At 38.7% G+C, this 16,259-nt stretch overlaps 1 pseudogene; it reads right to left on the minus strand.

The window, feature by feature from the left end:
- Window positions 1–2,075: 2,075 nt before the first annotated feature.
- LOC122136851 lies at window positions 2,076–3,687 on the minus strand (annotated as a pseudogene).
- Window positions 3,688–16,259: the final 12,572 nt, after the last annotated feature.

Here is a 16,259-nt window from a genome sequence, read left to right on the forward strand (position 1 = left end):
AAAAAAAAAAAATCTATTCATCTATTCTAAAATACAATACACAGGATCAAGATGTCTGTAATATGTCTGGACTACACCTGCCCTGATATGAGAGTGTGTGCTGCTTATGAACACAGGATCCAGAAGAGTGTTGTTTTCTGTTGTCCCAGAGATAATAATTGAAATAAATGTAGAATAATTGAAGTCTCTGCATACTATAACAGGCTTGAAATCAAAGACCTTCAGAGATGTCAAAAGAGCATTTAGATTGATCAAAAACCTCTGTTAGGTTGTAATTTGGTGGTCTGTAGATTACTGCAATAAGTGTTTGTTTGGGAGCTTCTACCTTTAAAACCAAGCATTCCAAGTCTGTAAAATTCTGTATATACATCAGAGGATGAACTTTCAAGTGGTTTTTCACATACATTGCTACACCACCACCTTTTCCGTTAGCCAAATGTGAATAGTTTGTGTAAGATACACTTCTGTTTCGTTTGTACATAGTGTAACCATTCAGTTGGAGATACTCAGGAACAACTGAGCCAGACAAATGTGTTTCAGTTAAACACAAAACATCAGCCAATAGTAGCTCATGGTGGCATTTTAAATCATCCATATGACACTGCAGTCCTTCTGTGTTGTGATGAATGATTTTGAAAGATGAATCAAGACTTGACTCTTGCAGTGTGTGTAGGATGGGCTGGACATTACGAAAGTCGGTTTTTGACATGTTTTTCAAGGACGAACTTATTTCAGGATCACAGAAAATTTTCTTTTCATCAAAGTCAGTCACGTGCAAACCGCTGAGTGTTGTTGTTCTGCTGAGTGCAACGTATGCCATGCCTGGTTCGAATATACGTTTTTCAGACAAACAACAGCAGAATCAGTTGTCATGCCTTGCACTTTATGAACAGTACATGCAAAAGCAAGTTTCATGGGGAATTGTCTTCTCACTGTACCCTTTCTTTTGAGTGGTTCTTCTGACCTTTCAATATAGACAATGTTGTCATCTCCATCAGGTGCTTTTTTGCGATATTTCTGTCCAGCATTTGCATTATCCAAATGCAAACCAATTAATTGCACATATGAAACAGCGTCTCGGTTCCGAGTCGTTATTTTTACCACATTGCCAAAAGTACCATTAACTAGGCCATCTTCTACATCAATATTTCTGGTTAGCATCACTCGTGCACCAATAGCAATCTGTAGTGTGTCGAGAAGATCACATTTCTCTCCTTTACAAGGGGCAGCTTGCATCTCAACCTCACCTGTACCTTTATCTTATTCAACCCAACCAAAACAAAAAAAATAATAAAAGAAAAAAGAAAAGATTGGATTTATTGGTTGCATAGATGTGTAATGCATCTGTGGGACATTCTTCAGGGTAGGATCTTGTGACCGCTTCTAACATGCACTTGTCTGCATCAGTCAGTTTTGCGTGCTTCTGTTTCACCCTCAGACGATTTGAGAAGCTCAGCATATGCAAGATCATCTCTCTGCCTCATTATCTGTGTTAGTGTTATCATTGAAAATGATCCTTCCAGAAGTCCAGCACATGGTCTTCATACACACAGAGTGGTTTTGCTCTTCCTAACAACTACAGACAAAACAAAAAAACAACAGAGAACGGTTGGCTTGGAAATATCTGTAAGATCTCATGTGCATGGAAGCCTACGCAGGATTTTGGTTGCTTCTGCAAAAATGCATTTTATCACGTGTGACTTACCAACTCCAGCACCTCCATTTAAAAAATACATAAACTGTTGTGGTTTTTCACCAGAAACACATCTTTTACACCAATCACGTACAGCATAAAATATAGACGCCTGTGTCTGATTTAAGCTCTGATACATTTTGCGAATCTGTGCATGATTTAGCTGGGCAGCTTCCATGAGTGGCATAGCTGTGTTACTGACAGAGGTAGATGCTGTGTATTCAGGAATGTCTTCTTGCTCATTCACTTCATTAGGATCAGTGGGCTCACATTCCATAATGCTCTCCAATCTGATCAGTTCATTTGCAGGTGCCAGTGTAGTCCATGCATCTTCATTGGACCATTCTGTTCAAAATCTTCAATTGCCTTTTCTATGGTCTCATTATGTTTTTTCATATTTCTCACGGTTTTCATTTACAATTTTGAACACACGTTGCAGTTCATCAGTGCCTGGTAGTTTTACTGAAGCGAATGCATAGAATGATTCATATGTTGGGAATCTTGTGGATTTCAGCTGTTCATCTCTGCGATATGGTAGGTAAAGTTTTAGAAGTGTTCCATAGAATTTTTCTGGGTTTTTCTGCTGTGAAAAACGCGCAAATCTGATAACAGCAGGTTTTCCCTTTGTTCTTTTCTGTATGTGTCCCATGTTTTGTTGGAGTGGCAAAACAGCTTTACCATTTGTTTGTCCTGCATAAACTATGCAGTATTCACTTGCAAATTCAGACATGCACATGTTCTCAAATTCAGGTCTGTCTGTTCTGGCCTTGTACTTGTCTGGCAATCCTGTCATCCACACATTCTCCATGTCATCATCCATGGTCTGCAAGTACCACATTGGTAAACTCATCTTTACAGCATTGTCATCAGTGGATATGAATAGAATAGTGTGTGATGATGATTTCAGTTTCAGACTGCATGTGCGAGCGACTGCCTCTTGAGCACTGACTTCTCTGTTCTTTGAATAGGCATTCATGACCTGTTTTCATGCACTCACGATCAGACAGGTTATCATGGCTTGAGTCTTTTATCACTCTCTTCAGGTAATCACTCATCTCATGTTCAGCTTTTGAAATGTATGAAAGAATGTACATGATACAGCTGTAGGGGTACAGAATAAACTGTATATCCATGTTTGCATTCCAAGCTCTTAACAGCAAAGGATTGTAGCCGTTAACCCAGCAGTCCTGTGGTTGTCTCTCCATAATGGTTACATTTGATGTGGACAGAACCTCAATGTAATTCTCATATTCTTCATAAGTCATGTTGACTCCATGAAGTAGTTGTGCAGTGGTTTCAAAAGATTGAGTGCAATCATTCAGTAGATCCCACACTTTCTGAAGTTGAGCTTTAGCTTTTTCAACAGTACCATGATCTCTGTCTTCTATTGATTCATCTTGGTCTTGTGATTCATCTACAGGAGGAGGTCTAGGGCCAGTTATCGTGGTTCTGTTAATGGGTGGTTTAGGAAATCCAAATCTGCAATGTTTCTTGTTTTTTCTACAGGACTTGGAGTGGTTTCGACTGTGCACCTGTACTTCCGTTACAATTCTGTGCAGTTCTGGGTCTTTGTTTGGGTCTGGTAATTTACATGAGATGTAATTGTCAATGAAATCACACACATCCTGATCTTGATCTTTTTCAAATTCTGGAGCTTCTTTTACCCAAAATAAGCAGTGAATGTGCGGAGAGCCACGTTGTTGGAATTCCACTCTATAAAAAAAGTCAATTACCTCACCGATAGGTTGAGCAGGTGACATGATTAAATCTCTCATTAAGGCTTCAACTCGTTTCTCAAACATTCGCATTACTGTGACTGGGTTGCTTCTCAGGATTTCACATTTTTCAGACCAGTCTAATTCAGAGAAGTTCACAGTTTCACCTTGTTGTGCTTTAATAGCAGTTATGACTTCAGGCCATCTCATCTCAGCAGCACTAAACGTACAGAAAAATGTGGGAGTGCCCAGCTGTCTCAGCATAGCAAATAAAGCCCTATTCGCACTGGATTAGTATTACCTGGTGACCTCCAGTCATTTGTAATGATCGCGGTGGTTGTCTGTGATCTTAATCCCGTGCGAATCGGCCATGTCTGTAATTTGTTAAGTAAAAATTCCCCCGCAAAAAGACCTACCATATTTCGCCGAACACCGAGGTCCTGTGATAATAATAGTCCCGTGAGAATCAACATCTCTGTGATTTGGCCTGGATTTGGAGGGTCGTATATCATTTTTCGAGATTTTTGTTTCCTGTACGCCTTTTTATCCATCTTTCGTGAAGAATGGTTAACACCAATAGAGTTAAATTTAACACTCCAAAAGAGTAAAAATTAACACCACCAAACCACACACAACAAATTTGAAACCGGAAATTTAACACCAATAGAGTTAAATTTAACACTTTGTAAGTGTATATATGGATACCACCAGACCAGTGTTAAAGTAACACTTTCAAAAAAGTGTTGACACTTTTGACACTTTCAACACCAATACGGTGTTAAAATATAACACTATTGGAGTTAAATAACAACACTGAATAAGTAGTTGATATTGCCAACACTATTATGGTGTTAAAATTTAACACTATTAGAGTTAAATAAAAACACTGTAATAAGTGTTTTAAACACAACAACAAAAAAACTTTTTCTATATATATATATAGAGAGAGAGAGAGAGAAATAGATAAATTAATCCACAAAACAATGCATGTTACGTGCTCCGTCACGTTATTCTCTATCTTCAATTTTTTTTTATTGTTGAAATCTATTTTATACACCATCATTTTCGTTTCTATAACGTGTGAATATAACCTCTATCGTATTCTACAACAAAAACAATCAGAGCGCCTTGTTATCACTAGTTTTATTTTGATTTTCCGAGTCCTCTAGTAGCTTATAGCCCATTAACATCACCAGCGTGGTTGTCGCTAAACCCGCGTGCATCGCTAATACTCTATTCACACACATTACAATTGCTTTACTCACTGTTACTTGCTTTAATGGCGGATGTTTGTCTACCTTTGAGTGCAGGTGACGACACGACGGGGACGCTGAAGAGCTGGAGGCCGTGGAGAAGCAGATTCGGGTCCTGGAGCAGAGGCAGTCCCAGCTGAGAGAGTGGAGAGCCCGCGCTGGAAACCTCCCGGGCTGACGCTCACAAGTCCAGGGTAAGTATACAGCGCGCTGCTAACAGTCCCACCACCACCACCCCGTGTGTTTCTCTGCACAGGCCCGGTGCACCCAGGACGCGATCTGCCCAGATTCCTTCACTCCGGCGCCGGGACACCACGGACCCTGGGTGCATCCGCAGCGGAGGACGCAAGCCAGGCCCCGGGGCGACGACTTCTCCCCCTCCGGTCTTCGAGATCTCCGCACGGAACCGCTTCTCTCCCCCTCCGCGAGACGGAACACGACGCTGTGATCGTCGGAGACTCCATCGTCCGACACGTCCGTGCTACGTTAGCCGAAGGTAAAGTGCACACTCACTGTCTCCCTGGTGCTCGTGTTCTCGATGTTTCTGCGCAGATACCCGCGATCCTGAAAGCCGACGAGAGCCCCAGAGCGGTCGTGCTTCACGCCGGGGTTAACGACACCACGCAGCAGCAGACGGGGACGCTGAAGAGGGACTTCAGGAGCCTGATCGAGACGGTTCGCAGCACGACGCCCGCGGCGACGATCATCGTGTCAGGACCGCTGCCCACGTATCGACGAGGACACGAAAGGTTCAGTAGACTTTTTGCTTTAATGATGGTTATTGTCATGGTGTAAAGAAGAGAAACTGCTCTTTGTTAATAATTGGAATCTTTTCTGGGAGCGACCTAGGCTTTTTTTCGCGCTGATGGCCTGCACCCCAGCAGAGTCGGAGCAGGACTGCTGTCGGACAACATCTCCAGGACTCTATGCTCCATTTGACTAGTAAGCCAATTCTCAAATAACTGCTATGATGGCTTTTGTTCTACCCACTTAAATAGAAGTACTTGCGCTGTCCAATCTATTAAGACTGTGTCTGTTCCCCGAATAGTGAGGTCAAAATATAAATTTAATGTAGGATCTAGAAAAAATCTTATCGTGATTAAACCAGAAAAAAGTAAAATAAATGAACCAAAAACAATTTTTAAAGTTTGGGCTCATAAACATTAGATCACTCACACCCAACAAGCAGTCATTGTAAATGAAATGATCACAGATAATAGTTTTGATGTACTCTGCTTGACTGAAACCTGGCTAAAACCAAATGATTATATTTACTCTAAATGAGTCTACTCCACCAAACTAAATACTTAAACATAATCCCACACAGACAGATCATGGGGGAGGTGTTGCAACAATATATAGTGATATTCTTAGTGTTACCCAGAAAACAGGATACAGGTTTAAATCATTTGAAATACTTATGCTTAATGTTACACTGTCAGATATGCAAAATAAATCTATTGTATCTCTTTCTCTGGCTACTGTGTATAGACCACCAGGGCCATATACAGAATTCCTAAAAGAATTTGGAGATTTCCTCTCAGACCTGTTGGTTACCGCTGATAAAGCGCTAATTTTCGGAGATTTTAACATTCATATTGATAATACAAATGATGCATTAGGACTTGCGTTTACTAACTTATTAAACTGTTTTGGAGTAAAGCAAAATGTCACCGGGCCCACTCATCGTTTTAAATCATATACTAGACTTAATTATATCGCATGGAATCGATATTACTGACATAGATATCGTACCTCAAAGTGATGATGTTACTGACCATTTCCTTGTATCGTGCATTCTGCGTATTAATAATAATAATAACTATATAGCTTCGCGTTATCGTCCGGTCAGAACTATTGTTCCAGCCACCAAAGACAGATTCGCAAATAACCTACCTGATTTATCTCAACTGCTCTGTGTACCCATAAATACACATGAACTAGACAAAATGACTGGCAACATGGGCACTATCTTCTCTAATACATTAGCTGTTGCCCCCATCAAATTGAAAAAGGTTAGAGAAAAACGTACTGTGCCATGGTACAACAGTAATACTACCCACGCTCTCAAGAAAGAAACTCGTAGTCTTGAGCGCAAATGGAGAAAAACGAACTTGGAAGTTCTTAGGATTGCGTGGAAAAACAGTATGTCCAGCTATAGACAGGCTCTAAAAACTGGCAGGGCCGAGCATATCCACAAACTCATAGAAAACAACCAAAACAATCCAAGGTTTTTATTTAGCACACTGGCTAGATTAACAAATAACCAGACGCCACCCGATCTAAATATTCCCTCACAGTTAAATAGTAATGACTTTATGAATTTCTTCACTGATAAAATAGATAAACATCAGAAATACAATAACAAATGTAGATTCTACAGCGTCTAATACTTTAGGTTTATCTATCGCACCCAAAGATAAACTGCAGTTATTTACAACTATAGGACAGGAAGAGCTAAATAAACTTATCACTGCATCTAAAACAACATGTTTTTTTAGATCCTGTACCCACTAAATTACTGAAAGAGTTGTTACCTGTAGCAGAAAAACCGCTTCTCAATATTATTAACTCGTCGTTATCTTTAGGTCACGTCCCAAAACCATTCAAGCTGGCGGTTATTAAGCCTCTTATTAAGAAACCACAACTAGATCCTAGTGAACTGGCAAATTACAGACCCATTTCAAATCTTCCATTTATGTCTAAAATTTTAGAAAAAGTTGTGTCTGCTCAATTGTGCTCCTTCCTGCAAAAAAAGTATCTGTATGAAGAATTTCAGTCAGATTTCAGGCCCCATCATAGCACAGAAACTGCACTTGTTAAAATTACAAATGACTTGCTTCTTGTATCAGACCAAGACTGCATCTCATTGCTAGTTTTACTTGATCTTAGTGCTGCGTTCGACACCATAGATCACGACATACTCATAGATAGATTACAAAACTATACAGGTATCCAAGGGCAGGCTTTAAGATGGTTTAGATCCTACCAGTCCGATCGCTACCACTTTGTTTATTTAAATGTTGGAGTCATCTCATTTATCATCAGTAAAATATGGAGTGCCACAAGGATCTGTCCTAGGTCCTCTGCAATTTTCAATATACATGTTGCCCCTTGGTAATATCATTAGAAAATACGGGATTAGTTTCCACTGTTATGCTGATGATACTCAACTATATATCTCAACAAGACCAGGTGAAACTTCTAAATTATCTAAGCTAACAGAGTGTGCTAAAAATGTAAAAGATTGGATGACCAATAATTTTCTCCTATTAAATTCAGATAAGACAGAGATATTACTTATTGGACCAGAAAACATTACACAGAATCTCGTAGATTACAATTTGCAACTAGACGGATGTACTGTTACTTCCTCTACTGTAAAAAATCTGGGTGTTATATTAGACAGTAACTTGTCTTTTGAAAATCATATTTCCAGTGTTACAAAAAACAGCATTCTTCCATCTTAGAAACATTGCCAAGCTACGAAACATGTTACCTGTTACTGATGCAGAAAAGATAGTTCATGCGTTCATGACCTCTAGACTGGACTATTGTAATGCACTGCTAGGTGCTTGTCCTGCATCCTCTGCACAAACAACCTACAATTATCCAAAAAAGCAACAAAAAAATACCACACAAGGTCAAGAAAATATGATCATATTACCCCAATTCTACAGTCTCTGCACTGGCTACCTATTATGCTCCATATCAGTTACAAAATATTATTACTTACTTATAAGGCCCTTAATGGCTTAGCTCCTGCGTACCTAACTAGTCTTCTACCACGCTACAACCCATCACGCTCCCTAAGGTCACAAAACGCTGGACTTTTGATAGTACCTAGGATAGCAAAGTCCACTAAAGGAGGTAGAGCTTTTTCGCATTTGACTCCCAAACTCTGGAATAGCCTTCCTGATAATGTTCGGGGCTCAGACACACTTCCTCTGTTTAAATCTAGATTAAAAACACACCTCTTTGCCCAAGCATTCAAATAATGCATCTCATAATTTTGGACTGCAGTTATATCTGATCAAATGTGCATTATTATTCTTTAGCTTGGGTTAAACTAATTAATTGTACTTGGCTGGAACAGCAGCTACGCTAATTATGTCTCTATTTGTTTCTCTGTTTCTGCTGGATTTACATCCCGTGGTAACTAGGATTTACACAAGCTCCAGTCTGGATCCAGAACACCTGAGAAGAGATGATGCCAGCCAGACAAGAGACCTCAGATGATGCTAACCCAGAGACAACATACAGAACTACCACATTTTGCTATAAGTTTGATTGCATAATTGCTGTTAATAGTGTTAATCGTCTGTTTGTTTACGTCTTTTATTGATTTTTCTGAACATTTCTGCTATATGCACATGAAATGACAGTCACCACCTGATAAGCTACTACTAAATATTGTAGAAACTTAATTTTCTGTAAAGTTCCTTTGTAATGATTTGTATCGTAAAAAGCGCTATACAAATAAACTTGAATTGAATTGAATTGAATGTTTACACATTAATTTATTTAAATTGAAACTTTTTCCCTGCACCAAAATGTCTTCACATTCCAGTGTTTTCAATCCATATAAAGAACATTCTTTACAACAATTAAAACATTCTTTACAACAATTAAAAACAAATGTCAAAGCAAATCAGTGCAAAGGCACAAAAAAAACGTATTTGGTCCATATGTATTCTCAATTTAATCAGGTTTATAGTGCTAACATTTATCTGCTTAAACCACCAGCACCTCATTCATTACCATCAACCATGAATGCAGGGCCGTACTTAGCTGATTCAGGGCCCGGTGCGAAGTAGGGAGCGTTCCCAGGTTGGCGGAGGGGGGGCTCATTCAGTCCGTTTACCCCTCAAGTGCGGGGCCCGGTGCGACCGCACCAGTTGCACCCCTCTAAGGACGGCCCTGGCTGAATGTTTGTTACTGATCTCTGAACAAAGTCTGTGCCAATGCCGTTTGGACCTCCTTGGAGAAAGTAGTCTCTTTCTTTTTTTCAGGACGACAAGACGTGGTTCTCTGCAGTTTCCAGCTAAGCAAGAAATCCACTCCCACTTGCAGCATCACAAAAGTGCTTCTGTAAAGTTGGGGGGAAAAAAACAGAATCATTTCACATCCAGTTATCAAAACTATTATTAACAGGTGAAATATCAGAGACAAGTATCAATTACAATACAATAATAGTTCACTCAAAGCATTTACCCAAAAATTCTATCATCATTTTTTTTTTATCCTCATGTGGTTCCAAACCTGTATGACATACATGTCTTACATGGTGTCTGTAGAACGGCATGATTAAAGTAAATAATTCAGGTGAACAATTTGTTTTTAAGGGTTATTCCGCCCCCAAAAATAAAAATGATGTCATGTGCATGAATGTGTGTTCATGAGACTCTATTAGCACAGCAGTTCAGTAACTCAGCGAGGGAACTCAGCGAGGGACTAACCTAATTCTAATTGAACAATCAAGATTAATAAAAACATAGCATGAAATACAACATATGTGCTTTTTTCTCTGAGGTAAATACATCTGCTGTGCTCGTTGCAACAGGAAGTGATCACGTTCATCTGTCAGCTGTCATTTTGACAGTCATAACAACTGAAGCTCCAGTCCGGAGTCACTAGCCGCGTTTCCACTGTCGGGCTTAAAGCGGGCGTGCTAGTGCGTGCCAGGGCCAGTCGCGTTTCCACTGTCACTTCCGGGGCTTGATCGTGCCTCGTCTGGGCTCCCTCGGGGCCAACGGCCAGGGTTTTTTGGCCCGACGAAAACCTTGGGCCAAAGCGGGCCAGCTGGGGCTAGAGGAGTGGTTATGAACAAAGGCGGAGTTTCTTCGCGTCTGGAGAGTGTCAGCGCTGTTCATTTCAGAAAGGCGGCATTTCCATGCTTAGATTTTTTGTGTCATTTTTATCAGTCTTGATTTTTTTTTTTCACAACTTTTTGTGCAATTCAGAGTAAACTGAACTAATACAGTCTCATGAACACACAGTAATGCACAGAGACCAACAATCAAAGTCAGGATGTTTTGTTAAATAATATGCAACAATTAAGTATGTTTCTCACTAAACCTTATTGTATACCCGCAGAGACATTGGAATATACAGTACATGATACATAAGACCACTCTATTATACTTTTGCTTCTATTTTAACAGCTTGATGTTATTCGCCATAGACTGACATTATATGGCATTATGGACAATAATACAATCTACATTTGCGGTCTGACAAAGAAATGATATGACATAACACAAAATTCAAGGGTGAGTAGATGATTATTTACATTTTTGGGTAAACTATAACCCTTTAAGTAAAAGCATTGAACTCACTGTAAATGTATATATTTTTGTTGTAAAAAGAAGTCTGTCTTACTGGAAAATATAGGACAATTCCTGAATTCCATGCTGATCTCATTGCGCAGGGCTCTGTCTATCAAAATGAATGCACATAAATAGGACAGCACATGAATATAGGACAGTACAAGCATACCAAAAAAAAAAATCATATCTAGTCTGTAGTTCATGCTACCTATGTGTCATACTCAAAGTCTTGTGAGGGCACAAATTCACTTTGAATGGTGAACAATTTAACTCATGCAGTATGGAGAGTTTGAGTATACTGAAAAGTTATTTTCAAATATATACTATAAATGAATATATAAGGAATATATAAAATATGAAACATACACATACATACATACATATATATGGAAAAATAACTCAAATCCAATATATTGACACATCAACATTATGAAAACTCATTAAATTGATGCTTAATATAATGGCTAAATTTGTTCACGAGACATGCAAGAAACAGTTAACATTACTGATATTGCTATCGCTCTTTGTCAGACACGTGGTTTTGTTGTGTGTGATGTCACCGCCGCGGGCGCCATTTTTGAGGTATCGCTATTGACTGAAACAACCACGATTACAAGAATAGAAGTAAATAATAGAATAAATAACTAATATAACTACTTAGATAACTATCTAGATAATAAGTAAATATAAGTAAATATAACTCGCAAACCTGGAGAAGCAAAAGAAGATTGAGAAAAGGCCCGTACCGAGATAAACTCAATAAAGATGCAGGGACCGTTATTTGGAGAAATTGTCATCCATTCATAACATAGATCCATATGAGCTGACTGCATTAAGTTGGAGTGCTGACCCCGCATTGCTACCTTCATTCTCATACTTAGACATTGTAAATTATCTTGTTTATGGTAAAAGCGCATATACCAATGAACAATTTAAAAACTATAAATCTCTGGAAGCCCACGGACATTTCACCAATGGCTGGGTACAGGATTTATTTACATTCCGACCGAAGGACTGCGACAACACAGTAGTAACAGCAAAGGTATGTTTGCTGTAATGATGATGATGATAATGTCATGTTAACTGTTTATGACTGATTAAGGATGGTTTGTTTAGTTTTAGTTTGAACGTGTCAAATAAATTGTTACAAATAAATTGTTATACTATACTCTCTTTCATGCATTTTTTTCTTTATTGTATAAATTACACAAACCAATACCTAACACAATAAAACAGAAACATTGTTCCATTGATGTTTTTGCGTCGCACAGCTCCAACCCAGGCCATCCGACACCTCTTTGTTACGTCCACTACAAGCTGTCCATGTCCTTTCTTCAAACAGGGAAAACTAAAAAACCTTACCCCACTGTTTAGTTTGTGACCCGTTCTGTCATGAGACTTACTATTGCAGCTCTATCACACAACAAGAACGTACCATTTTACCACATTTAAGACCAACACAATCCTCCCAATTGAACACACTAGCATTGATACCTTACAAATGGCGGCTATACCCATGCATTTCGTGTTCCACGAGTGTGACGTCACCTGACAATGAGCGATTTTAGATTTGGGCCATTTACAGTGGTTTGATTTGACATCAAATTTAATCTGTGAGAAACGTTTCAGACTGTCTAGGCACACACAGCATACAAATATCATTACTAAATAATATTATTTTATGAAATACATACAGTAAATGAAGTAAAACACTTACTTTCGGTGTTTTCCTTGTTAAAACCAACTTCCTCGTCTGCTGCTCCGCTTCGCGAGTGAAAGAAAATATCTCTCTGAGGAAAGTGTAGGAGCGCACAACATATTAATGTCGCTATAAATCAATATGATGTTATAAAATAGATATTTTAAATGAGGTAAAACGCTTACTTCTGGTCTCTCCCTTCTCTAAGTAACCCGCGTCTGCACAGCGATTCAAATCTGTGAGAAACGGTTAGGCTCGTTTAGGCGCGCACAGCATTTAAATATCGTCATAAAGTAAAATCATCTTATAAAATACATATAAACGAGGTAAAACACTTACTTTTGTTGTTTTCCTTTGATAAAACCAAATTCCCCGTCTTCTCCCCATCATGAGTGAAAGAAAATATCTCTCGAGGAAAAGTTTTGGAGTTAAATGACGTCCTCGTCTGTTCCGCATCGCGAGTTAAAGGAATGTCCTTGAGAAACGTTTATGTGCACACAGCAAATAAATGTCGTTATAAAATGATATGATATTACAAAAACATTTTAATGAGTAAGATTATACAATTTATTTCGTTGAATTCCGTTCTCATATGCGCCGCATCGCGAGTAAAAAAAATGGCGCCTGTGAAAAAAATATTTCAGATGGGCCAGGCGCGCACACAAGCAAATGTCCCGGATTTGACTATTAACACTCAACAGTGTTAATAAAGATAACTCTGCGTATTAACAACCGGCCACTAGTTAGTGTTAATCCTTTAAAATTCAACACCACCACTTTAACACTTTACTCTAAAATTCCCCAACACTAGGATTTCAACACTGGATAATTTGCTGTGCAGAAAGAGAAAGCTGAAAAGGTTTTGAGGTCAATGTGTTACAAATAAATCAAGGCATAAAGCTTGAGATATTATTTTAACCTGGTGAAATGTATATAGATATTTTTTATCCATCTGAACCATAGAACGGGACTCTCAAAGCCTTGAAATCCGGGTATCCGGGAGATAAGTCAGTAAATTCGAGTGAAATCACAGGCTTCCCGTGCGAATGCACCACACGGAATTCAGATGTGGGGAAATAATTTCAAAATCACACAAGGTCCCTAGATAATACTAATCCCATGCCAAAAACACCTAAGTCACGCATAGTTTTCTCCCAGTATGCTGGAGTCTCTCTTAATGGTTGCCTCCTTATTATTCACAAGCTTTTCTAACTCCTCCTTGTCTTGCAGCAGTGAACAGTTTATTCTGCGTCCATCATGGGTCATGGGTTTTTACTTTCCTCAGCTGAACAGACATACTAGATGTGGCCATGTGCATTTCAGTGACAACTGAGCAAAGAAGATATAGTTTGTGTCTCTTGCACAACGATTGTCAATAGAGAACAGTCTTGTGTTAAAGTATCTGCTAGGGGAGACACGTTTTGTGCGATCAGGCTCATCAATGGTGTTCATACCATCAGGAAACTGCACCGGGAAAGCCAAAGATTCTAATTTAGGAATCTTAAACATACTTATAGGTGTATTTCTCTCTGCTGGGGCAATACAAAATATTCCATCTTCATAGGACAACAAGTGCTGGCCAAGGTCTGGGGGCTGAAGACATGTATCCAATGCAAGACCAGGGGGATGATCTCCAGTACTCTCAGGGTCATCACTTGAATCATTTTGTTCATTTTCATTGCTCGATCCTTCAGTGTTGTCAGTTCGGCTGCTGCTTTCAATATCCATTTCATCATCAGGAGCATTGATTTCATTTGTACCTTGTTCATGCTGATTAAACATTTCTTCTGAGACTGTATCATTTCTAATAATATCTTTATACTGAATAATGAATATAATATAATGAATTTCTTTTAGTTTTCTTAAAGCAGACAAAACTTTATGCATATGCACAGTCTGAAACTGATCGTCAGAAACAGAACGTCTTTTTAGTTTCACTGTTAGCATCTGAGCTTCAGTTCTTGGTCTTGGTAAACTATTTACTGTTGTTTCCACTTCAGATGCAACTGATATTACGCTCCTTTTATAGCTCTCTGTTGACCTTTCGGAAGCGTGATAATTTTAGCAAAGGGAATGTACTTTGCAATAACGTGTCTCTCAAGAATATTCAAATCACTGAGTTCAGCAGGAATGGGAGTGAACTGAAGCATATTAGCTACTGCGATATCTGGCATGAAACCTCTCATCAAGGTTGTATGGCAACAATGACAGATCCATTCTGTTTTCCTGTTCTCCAAGGCACATTGATCAGGACAGTCAGAGCAGATATGAACATAGTTTCCACTTAAGCAAACTGAAGAAACTGTTGGATTCTTTAGATATCGGCCACGATCACAAAGACGTACTTGGTTTGAGAAGAGCACTCTGGCACAGCATGTGCAGACATATGTTGGTCCTTGTTTAACAACATCTCTAAAATTATTTAAAGCTCTTAGAACTCCTGGATCTTGTATTATGTCAAACTGGCTATTTTGTTGTATGTTTCTCTGCTGGCGCATAAGATCCATTGTTCTGTATTTCCCCTGAATGCGTCGTGCACATTGAATCCTGCTAATTTCGTCAAAAACAGATCTTTTTTTTTGTACTTTAAATAAGTAATACATTTTTTTCCGGGTCCTAAACTGTACATCATAGTGATAACGGTGATTCCAATTTAATTTCCTTTTCTCATAGAACTCAGAATCATTTCTGCACTTACTTGTATAATGATCTTTTTTCCTTTGCTTAAAAATAGGATATTTTAAATATCTTTCAACAACATTTCTGCCGTGCTGTTCATTAATGCCTCTCTCTGACCTGTACTTTTGATTTATATATTTCTTTTGCCTCTCTCTGAACTGCTCATCATTCCGGTAATGTTCATTTACGTAACTCTTTTGCCTCTCTCTGAATTGTTTGTTCTTCCTATAGTTTTGAATCATATAGTTTTTTTGACCTTGTCTAAATTTTGCTTGATTCCTGTAATTGCTGGTAATCCTCATCTTTTTTCTCTCTCTGTATTCATTAATATTTCTATACTTGAGTTTCATTGCTTGTTTGTGGTTTTCCCTGTAAGTCATATTATTCCAATAGGTCTTCTTCATAGCTTCTTTATGTATTTGCCTGTATTGGTTACTTTTTTTATAGTCATAGATGTAAAAGTCTGTTTTTTTGTCTCATATGTGTGTCTCTTGTTTGCTAGGTCTTTGCGCCTTTTTATATTAAAAGCCTTTCTCTTTTGACTCTTGTTCAGTTTCTTTGACTGCTCATTTAAGTTTGTCTTAGTTGATGAAACTTGGCTGAACATTTGCTCAGGTAGCTGTTGAACTGAATCTTGAAGTTGTGAAATGTCAGGCAACTGTTGATTGTTGTTTAGACCTGCGTTCTCAAGAGAGACAGATGGCTGTGTATTTCTTTCAAGCTCAGGGCTGGTCACACAATGCTGAGTAGGTACACAACTTTCCATTAATGTATTTACAAATGATACAGGTAACAGATCAAACTGATCTTGGTCTCCTAAGTCCAAATCCCCTGGCAACACTAATGGCAATCTCTCTATCAAATCTTCTAAAGAGAAAACGTCAGCTTAAA

Source organism: Cyprinus carpio, chromosome B3 (genome assembly GCF_018340385.1).
Source record: "Cyprinus carpio isolate SPL01 chromosome B3, ASM1834038v1, whole genome shotgun sequence".
In the NCBI taxonomy this organism is placed as follows: domain Eukaryota; kingdom Metazoa; phylum Chordata; class Actinopteri; order Cypriniformes; family Cyprinidae; genus Cyprinus; species Cyprinus carpio.